At 43.1% G+C, this 10,385-nt stretch overlaps 1 pseudogene; it reads right to left on the bottom strand.

Annotated features, from left to right (window-relative positions):
• LOC118407414 overlaps positions 1 to 3,600 on the bottom strand; it is a 6,439-nt pseudogene extending 2,839 nt beyond the window's left edge.
• Between the last annotated feature and the right edge of the window lie 6,785 nt (positions 3,601 to 10,385).

Here is a 10,385-nt window from a genome sequence, read left to right on the forward strand (position 1 = left end):
CTATCTACGCGCAAGTTGATATACCTGTTGCGAAATGCTACACAAACACTGGTAAAGTACCTGTCTTAAGAAACACGGGTAAATGCATCAGTTCCTAAATACTAGAAAAAACAGTCATGTTGGAGGTGAAGATATCCCTTGGCCAGGTACATATACCAAAATGTGCGTTATTCTAATTAATACCTAATATTTGCATAATTAATAAAGACATTACATAGTTCTTTTGTGGTCACTTCATGGTAGAGACTTCATATTGGAGATATATAGGTTGCTTGAGGACAGGTGAATACAATGAAATACATCTTATGTCAAGACTCAGGTATATGCAATAATGGGAATACAAGGGACCAAACCCTCCTTGTCTGAAACAAGTTCAGCTATCATATTACCATGTAATTACGTTAATATTGATACTATGAATGGAGTTATGTATCAAACTCGTGTACTTATATCATTCTGAAACTACATTTTGTGATTTATACCAATCAACTTCTAAAATGTCATGTAAACCCGTTTTTTTGGGGGGGGCGAAATCGCTAAAGGGGGGCGAGGTAGGGGGGCGAGATCACTAGCCGGGGAGGGCGAGATCGCTAGTGATTTCGCCCCCGAGGGGGCGAGATCACGGGGGGGCGAGATCGCTGTCACACCGGTGTAAACAACACTTATGATATTCAAGGTCACCAACAAAAACGCCAGTAGCTTCGTTACATATTACAGGTCCCAAACAAAGTGTAAGCATAGATTTACTGTCCAGAAAATTGTTTATATTGGCTAAAAACTATATTTTTCGCCTGGTTCAAGTTAGTTGGGGGGAAAATGCCAGAAAGCACGGTTTTACCTGCAATGACCGCAGATGACCTAAAAAGAACACGGGTTCGGTTCGAATTACGTCAGATGGAACATCATGGAAGAAGGTTCGAATTCGGCTAGACATGGGAGATTTTGAGCCCGTATTTGACCACCGTGTACTGACTTCATGAAATAAACATGCTGGTGACACTGTATTCTTTTGTGTTTGGTAGCGTTTGTATATATGAATGTCTATGTGTGTGTGTATGTATGTGTGTGCGTGCGTATGTGTGTGTGTATGTTTGCATGTATGTATACATTGTGTGCGTATGCGTGTATGTATGTAGGCGTATGTGTATGTATGTCTATGTATGTATGCATGTGTGCGTGTGTGTATGTATGTGCTTGTCGATGTATGTATGTGTGTGTGTTTGTGTGTATGTATGTGCATACTTACATGTTTGTAAGCTGACCAGCATAACTTTAGAAGGCCTGAATGGATTGTACATGTATTAATATGTTCTGGATATTCAGGATGCCCCTTTAAAACATTCTGTACATTATATCAATTAATTGGGGCCATTGTCATTAATGCAAAACAAGTGTGCATCAAACAACTTTATTGAACAAAACAAATAACTGTAAAAAACAAGAACAGTCTCAGAACAATAAAACCTAAAATAACACTACCATTACAATGTGAATTTTCAAGATAAATTCAGACCAAGAAAAACAGCTTCTGATACCCCCAAAAAAGATTTAAACTTGCAACTTAACCTCCTTGCTTGCAAGTACATGTTGTATAAGGTACCTGAAAACCTTAACCTGATAACACTAACACTATGGTACATATAAATTAGTACAATAAACTATCTAAAGATAACAAGTTGTTAGTAGTGACAAAACAAGTCTTTTTCGCACAACTGCTTTCACTAGACTAGTTCTATTGTTACCAAAGTTAAACTACAAGCCTGAAATATAGACTTCTGCAGCTTAAACTGTTATTCCATGTACTAAATGGACAACTAGACATTTTACAAAAGGGCATGCGCAATAAAAAAACTTTAATAATGAACAAAACCTACTCTGTTATGCCTTTCTAACTAATAAATAAGGTTGGGAACTTCAGATAAGAAATCGACAAGTAAATAAATGTATTTCTTATCTGAAGTTCCCAACCTTTGAAGTAAACAAAAGTATTACTTTTCTTGGCAAGAAGAGATGTTACAGTAGAGGAATGTACATGAAGTTACAATCACAAAGCTGGTTATACTACTAAACTACTAACAAAATGTGAAAAAAAGGAACAAATGAGCCATGTTTACAGGTAATCTTCAAAATTTGAAAGTTGTGACCAACATCTCCATTTCACACTCCTGGTCTTTGCCAGTGTTATTTTAGTTTGCATGTGCCTTCTACGAAAACTGAGTTCACAGAGCTGCCTGCTGCACGCCTCACACTTTCTCCCTTGTGTTTCTTCCACGTGTTTCTTCAGGGTATCCAGAATACTGAACTGCCTGCTGCACTCCTCAGACCTTTAGGGTTTCTCCCCTGTGAGTCCGCATGTGGCTTTTCAAATTACTAGACGTCATGAACTGCCTGCTGCACTCCTCACATCCATAGGGTTTCTCACTTGTGTGAGTCCGCATGTGTCCCTTTAGATGATGGAGCCTACTGAACTGCCTGCTACACTCCTCACACCTGTAGGGTTTCTCCCCTGTGTGAGTCCGTTTGTGTTTCTTCATATGGCTCAGCTCACTGAACTGCCTGCTGCACTCCTCACATTTGTACGGTTTCTCACCTGTGTGAGTCCGCATGTGTTTCTTCAGATCACCCATCTGACAGAACTGCATGCTACATTCCTCACACTTATATGGTTTTTCTCCTGTGTGAGTCCGCATGTGTGCCTTTAGATTACTCAACTGACTGAACTGCGTACTGCACTCCTCACATTTGTAGGGCTTCTCCCCTGTGTGAGTCCGCATGTGTTGCTTCAGATTATCCATCTTACTGAACTGCTAGCTACATTCCTCACACCTGTAGGGTTTTTCCCCTGTGTGAGTCCGCACGTGCTTCTTTAGATCATCCAGCTGACTAAACTGCTTGCTACACTCTTCACACCTGTAAGGTTTCTCCCCTGTATGAGTCCGCATGTGTTTCTTCAGATTACTTAAATGACTGAACTGCTTGCTGCACTCCTCACATTTGTAGGGTTTCTCCCCTGTATGAGTCCGCATGTGTTTCTTCAGATTACTTAAATGACTGAATTGCTTGCTGCACTCCTCACACTTGTAGGGTTTCTCCCCCGCATGTGTCTCTTGAAGTCTTCAGATCCCTCCGGTCACTGAACTGCCTGCTGCACTCCTCACACCTGTAGGGCTTCTCCCCTGTGTGAGTCCGCATGTGTGCTTTTAGATGACCCAGCTGACTGAACTGAGTGCTGCACTCCTCACACCTGTAGGGTTTCTCACCTGTGTGAGTTTGCATATGCTTCTTTAGTTCATCTGGCCTGCTAAACAGCTTGCTACACTCCTCACACTTGTAAGGTTTCTGGCCTGTGTGAGTTTGCATGTGTCTCTTAAGATGGCCAAGCTGACTGAACTGTCTGTTGCACTCCTCACACTTGTATGGTTTCTCCCCTGTGTGAGTCCGCTTGTGTTTCTTCAGATCACCTTGTCTACAGAACTGCTTGCCGCACTCCTCACACCTGTAGCACTTCTTCCCTCTGCTAGTGCCAAGTTGCACAGCACTATACTCGTTGGCATTTCTCCTGACGTCATCCAAACTCTGCAACTTGCTTGTTGATGCCATCCTCCTAGCTTGAGCGCTACGTCTGTAGGAAAAGATTATACATTAGGCAAGAGACACTCATTTATACCACCTTGTACATTAGTGTCCAAGCCAAACTTTTCCCAACTCAATGTATAAATATCCTTACAAAAAAAAGACTGACAAATAGTGAAGCCTCCCTCCAGCATTTTAACTTACTGAATAGGGGTGGGTACAAAACCATTTTTCTTGTTGGACAGGTGCGGAAAAAACAGACCTAAAAAAATAATTGGACTTGATTTTAGACCGATTAGAAAATGAGCAGATCATACCGTCCAGCATTTAGCCTTTTTGGGGCTTATCGTCCAAACTGAGAAAGTAAACATCCAACATGGCGGCGCTTATGGATGCCTACGAAACCAATACAGGTTTTGCTGTTATATACAATAGCGAAGTAGGATACATTTTTCTAAGTTTCTACACACAAACTTAGTGTAACCAAGGAAAAGCTCCTTGGTGTAACAGAGCCATTAGCTTTGTTGACATGATTCATGTCCTTGCATGATTACAGAATTCTAAAATGCCAGTAGAAATAAGATACTCCATCAAACCAAGGACGTTACATCAAACAGATACATTTGTTGCGAAGTGGACCATTCTTTTGCCCAATCACAAGTTTTCAGGTACAGATTTAGATCCAGACCTGGACCTGATCCTCTGGATCTCGACTGTACCTATACCTGAATTTTCTGTAACTACCCCTACTCAAGTACTACTGAACCTCCCCGTACAGTTAGTTCAAACACGCCATAATGAACACCAGATGGTGGAACGCTGGGAAATTCCGGCCATGGGCCGGACGGGGGAAGTTGAGGTATACGGATACAAAACTGCGCTTTTCATACAAGTATGGCATATTTCTACACCAAAGAACACTGCAGAATTGACTTTGAAAGAGCATACATAAAAACAAACTGGCATTTTCACTTGCTTTTGAATAGATAAACCCAAAGTTCTTATCAACGGATCTCCCGTAAACCCCTCACAGGCCCCCGTTGTTTACGTCTTTCTGCATTCCTCTACCTATCAGAATGTCCCTCCCTATTTTAGGTACAGAAACATTTCAAACATACATTTGTATAACTATTTCCTCTAAGGTTTGGTCATTCTTCTAGCGGACATAGACGACAGAGCCACTTGGTTTATACCTTTGTTCGGCGACCCCCCCCCCCCCCCCCCCCCCCATAAACAAGGAGGTTGCGACACGACGCGTTCACGAAACGGTTCACTTTCGAGCTTTCTGTCAAACCTACAGAGCTTCTATCATCAAAATACAAGAGGTCGTCTTACCGGAACAAACTTGAACACCAGCAGACTTGCACAACAACGTCCGTAGGCTCCCTAAACCGCTAAATGTTGACGAGATCTTCGAGACGAAGAAAAACTTCCAAGCCCACGCCGTTTCTCCGGAAAATAGGAAGTTGCGTCTCATGACCCGGAAGTATACTATGACCTCGGTCAACCATCATCTCCTGGTTATCCAATAGTTGTCGCGATAACGCTCAATTGGAATTTAAATGTAAAGATGCGTGCAGACAAGGCATTTCTTTCTTGGAGCCTGACACTGGTCATATCTTTATTCTCCTGTGTTCTTCTTTCGGTTCTTCTTTCGGTTAGGCTGCCAACCTCATCTTTTTGAGGATTCTGCAGCCGTGGCAACATGGAGAGGTTCACTGCGCAGACTGAGGGGGGATTATATTTTGGATTTAAACATAGACAAGGATGGCGATAGCGCCACCTCCGCTGAGAGGCCGTTCCAGTCTCTAATTGTACGTGGGAAGAAGGCATTTTGCCTATATTGGGTTCTACTAGTCGGTACCTTGTATGCTGCGGGATGGGTCGATCTCGAACTTCTAGTTTGTGGAGCGGGACTAGTTTTGCAGTTAATAGCCAGATCCCCTGAGTGGTATTTATAAAAAGTGACCAATCTGGCCCTCCGTCGTCTCTCCTGGAGTGTTGGCCACTCAAGGTCGTGAAGCATTTCGCTGACACTGGAGGACCGTCGATACCTGTTTGACACCCACCGGGCAGCCCTACGCTGGACCGCTTCGAGCTTCGCTATATCCTTTGCTGTATAGGGGTCCCAAACGGGACTAGCAAATTCTAGTAATGGTCGGACTAATGTAACATAAGCAAGGTTTTTTATCTTTTTGGATCCTACCTTTATGTTTCTTCTCAGAAAACCTAGGGTTCTGCTGGCCTTGTTGGTGATGTTTGCGATGTGCGTACACCAAGTGAGATTGTAGGTAATTGTCACTCCTAGGTACTTGGCTTCCTTGGTTGAGACAAGAGTGTGACCATGAAGTTTGTAGTTCATTGTTTGGGGGACCCTCTTCCTTGTGATATGGAGTGCTTGGCACTTGTCTGGATGGAAACTCATCATCCAGGTTTGCTCCCACTCAGCAAGACGATCCAAGTCTTCTTGAAGTACTTCCTGATCCCTAGTCGAGCTGATAGTTTTGTGTGCCAAGGTGTCGTCTGCAAACAGACGAGCAATAGACGACAAACTGGTAGGGAGGTCGTTTATATATAACAGAAACAGGGTGGGGCCTAGAACAGATCCCTGCGGCACTCCTGAATCTACTGGTACAAAACTTGAAATTGAGCCTTCCAATACTACCGCTTGCCGGCGGTCGGTGAGGAAGCTCTGGATCCAGGTCTGCAGCGACCCTGTGATGCCGTAGTAGTTTAACTTATGGATGAGTAGGGAGTGGCAAACTTTGTCAAATGCCTTGCTAAAATCCATTATCAGGGCATCTGTTTGTCTCCCCTGTTCAAGGTCAACAGACAAGTCATCCACAAGTCCGAGTAACTGGCTTTCACAGGAATGGCGGCGTCTGAACCCATGCTGCTCTTTACATATGATTTCATTTTCTTCTACATAAGACATAATCGTACTAGTAACAATATGCTCCATTATCTTACATGGAATACTGGTAAGGGAAATTGGCCTGTAATTCTCAGGACGATAGCGTTCCCCTTTCTTATAGACTGGGGTAACATTTGCTGTTCTCCAATCTCGTGGTACGACACCCGACTCGAGTGAAGACTGAAAAAGGAGAGTGAGTGCTGGTGCTAGCTCGACTGCCAATTCTTTCAGCAACCTAGGGCTGATGCCATCGGGACCAGGAGCCTTTTTGGGGTCCAGGTTTTGCATCAGTTTTCGCACTCCGGGCTCAGAGATGTTTATCGAGCTACATGTTGGTGCATTTGGTTGCTGAAAGAGGTTTGTTCTATTCTGAAATTCTGATACAGTGAAAGTGACCTTTTGGCTGAAGGCACTTTGAAACTGTTTGTTAAGTGCTTCTGCACGGTCCACGGCTTCTGTAACAAGTTTGCCCTCTACTTTCAAGGGGGCAACACTTGCAGCCTCGGTCCGCTGCGACTTGATATAAGTCCAAAACCTCTTCATGTTAGCCCCGGGGATTGCATGAGGGTCATCTTGGTTAGTAAACAAACTTTCAGTGTATGACCAGTAGGCTCGGCGTAGCCGACGCTGGATTGTATGTTTGAGAGCTTTCATTTGTTCACGTACCTTAGTGTTACCAGTCTTTTTCCATCGTTTGTATAGTCTGTCCCTACGACGGATTAGGCGAGAAGTAGTATGGTCCACCCACGGTTTGTTGTTTTTACCGCCTAGGGTTTTTTGGGGGATGTGCTGTTGGGACATGGATGAGAGTCCTTCCTTAAAAGCGCACCAAATATGCTCAGTATTTTTGTCTTTGCCAAAGTCTTTTACAATGGAGTCAGAAAGGTCGGCTGCAGCCGCGTGGAGAGCGGGCCAGTCTGCTCTAGAGTACTGAGGAACTTTCCGCCTATTCTGTCGCTTATAGACAGGATTGATGTCAAATTCCATAAAGACAACATCATGGTCAGAAATGCCAGGGAGGCATTCTATTCGTGGTACAAGAGATGGGTAGTTTGTAAGAAACAAGTCCAACGTGTTGTCACCTCTGGTTGGGAGGGTGACCATCTGGTCTAGACCCATATCTTGGATAAAATCCAGGAATTGGTAATGAAGACCGGGATAATTGGAAGTTACTTTCAGTTGCTTTGTGTTCCAGTCAAACGCGGGGAAATTGAAATCACCTCCCAAGATGAGAGTTGCATTACTGGTAGTTGTTACTGCACGTTGGACTGATGTTTCAAATTGGTCTAGGCTATCTCTTGTATGTGGTCTATAATAAGAGGCAGCAAGAATATGTTTTCTACCTTTTACTCTGATCTTTACCCATATTATTTCGCATTCAGGAACAGACAGCTCGGTGACTTCATGGCATGGCAGATTGTCTGCAACAGCGATGAAAACGCCACCGCCGTTTCTGTTTCTATCCCGTCTGAATATGTTGAAGCCTGGTGGTAAAATTTCACTACTAAATATGGTATCATCTAAATGGGACTCGGTCCCTAGGATAACATCCGGTTTTGTACTGTCTATCAAGTTCATAGTCTCTGCCCTTTTTCCAACAATTGATTGAAAATTGATGTTTAAAAACCTGAGTGGGCGGTTGGACCGCTTGTTTTGTTGATTTACTCGGGTGGGAGTGGATGAATGAAAGGGTCTGAAGTCACTTTCACTGTTCAATGTGGAATTTGTGGGAGTGGATGAATGAGAGGATCTGAAGTCACTTTCACTGTTCAAAGTGGAATTTGTTGGACTAGGGGTGGAGTTTTTTGTGCATGTGGGCACACAAACATCACAATTCCACACCACCTCACTCTGTCCTAGACGGTCATATGAGCTAGACTGTATCCCTTGACATGATAAGTGATACCAGCGGCCACATGTTTCGCACTCTACTCCTAGATCACTCCAGGAGACGGTGCGGTCACATGTGCCACATGGGTACTTGGTTGAATTTAGCAATTTTGAATTTGACATGTTCACAGATATAAATACAGATATAAATACAGCAATATAGTACAGGGTCAATAAGCAAAATGAGTGGAATGGGAGGTTCCTAAAAAGTCGGGTATTCATTTGTAAGTTAGACCTAAGTACTTCATTCACGAGTCGGGTGCAGCTCCACGGGCATGTTTGGACATGCATAGGTTCACAAAGAAAAAATTTTCTTCCGTTTAAATTGAAGTTTTAGTTTTCTCTAGTATTTTATACGTCAACTTTTGTAAATTGTATTCGGTGATCTTCACAGTTTGTGGCACAAAGCTACTGTAAGTGCACAAGAGGTAGTCGCTTGTCGGTCGGGAGAGTCACATGTTGGTACACGGCTCCGCCATCTTGTCTGTAGGTGTTGCTCCATTTGGTAATAGTCAACGTGCTTAAAATTGCAGGCCTCCTTTGGAAACCAGATCTGTACCTGCTTGTACCCGTGTCGCTGGAGAAAAACGGCAGACTGCTGACCTAACTAAGCAGAGCAGAGGTTCGACTCAAGCTGTTTTTGCCGTGATTTTAGGCCTAGGAATATTTTGTATCGTTGAACTACAAGCCATGCTGGATCCCCAATGTTGGTGTGAACCTCTGCTCGGTCATTTAAAAAGTAGACTCGTTCTGTCTTGTGCAGTGATGCCTCCTAGTGATCTTCAGCGTATCTGCACCCTGAAATCTGGTGCTGTCTTTAGCAAATGAAACAAATCGCAAGTATATGTAGAAAGTAGTGCATTATATGGAATCATGTTGTGTTTTATTTTTCCTTTCATGAAGATTTAAATGTACTGACTTCAAGTAATAAACATTCTGGTGACACCAAATTCTTTTGAGTTCTGAAATGAATAATTACCTTCGCTAAAGTAAGGCTTTTGGTAGCATTTGTATGTATGAATGTGTGTTTGTATGTATGTATGTGTGTTTGTATGTGTATGTATGTGTGTATGTAATATGTGTGTGTGTGTGTGTGTGTGTGTGTGTATGCAAGTGTGAATATGTATGTGTGTGTATGAATGTATGTATTCGTAATTGTATGTATGTGTGCAAATTTATGTATGTGTCTGTGTGTGCATATATATCTTTGTATATATGTGTGTGTATGAACGTTTTTATGTGTATGTGAGTGTGCATATGTATGTATGTGTGTGTGAATGTTATGTATGTATGTGTGTGTATTTGTATGTATGTATGTATGTATGTATGCATATGTGTGTATGAACTATGTATGTATGAAAGTGTGTACATGTATGTGTATGTGTCTTTTACACAACCAAATTGTTCTCACTTTGCTCATGTTTAGATGTCTCTCAGACACCTTCCTCAGACATCAAAACGTGAACATTCCTCAGTAAGCAAAGTGGGAACAAACCTGGAATCCAGTCTAGTTGTGGCACGGCCTACCGTAGTTAGTATAGACTCTCTACGGGGTCAGTGCAGCTCTAAGCCGCCGGTGTAATCATTCACACCCGGTAGCATTTTCCCTGGTAAGATTTTGCCCAGTGGGAGTTAATTAATAGGCCACAACTGCTGGCCGGCAATTACTAGTAACTCCCACTGGGCCAAGTCTAACCGCGTGAAAATCCTACCGGGTGTGAATGATTACCCCGGCGGCTGAGAGCTGCACTGGACCCGTAGAGAGCCTAAATTGTCTACGAGTTCGATAAGCCGAGCCAGTAGTAGACTGGATTCCAGGTGAAGTGGGTACAAGACGGCTTGTGTAAAAGAATTCGCCGTTATACGATGAAGAGAAGGATAAGCTATGGCTTTTTCGATCCTAAACGTATCAGCTTTGTCCAATGCCATCTCCAAACAAGTGTGCACCAGACACACACCTGTATGGAGCTGGCCTAGGGAACTAGCTTAAACCGTGAAAGAACAATAA

Source organism: Branchiostoma floridae, unplaced genomic scaffold (assembly GCF_000003815.2).
Source record: "Branchiostoma floridae strain S238N-H82 unplaced genomic scaffold, Bfl_VNyyK Sc7u5tJ_1338, whole genome shotgun sequence".
In the NCBI taxonomy this organism is placed as follows: Eukaryota; Metazoa; Chordata; class Leptocardii; order Amphioxiformes; family Branchiostomatidae; genus Branchiostoma; species Branchiostoma floridae.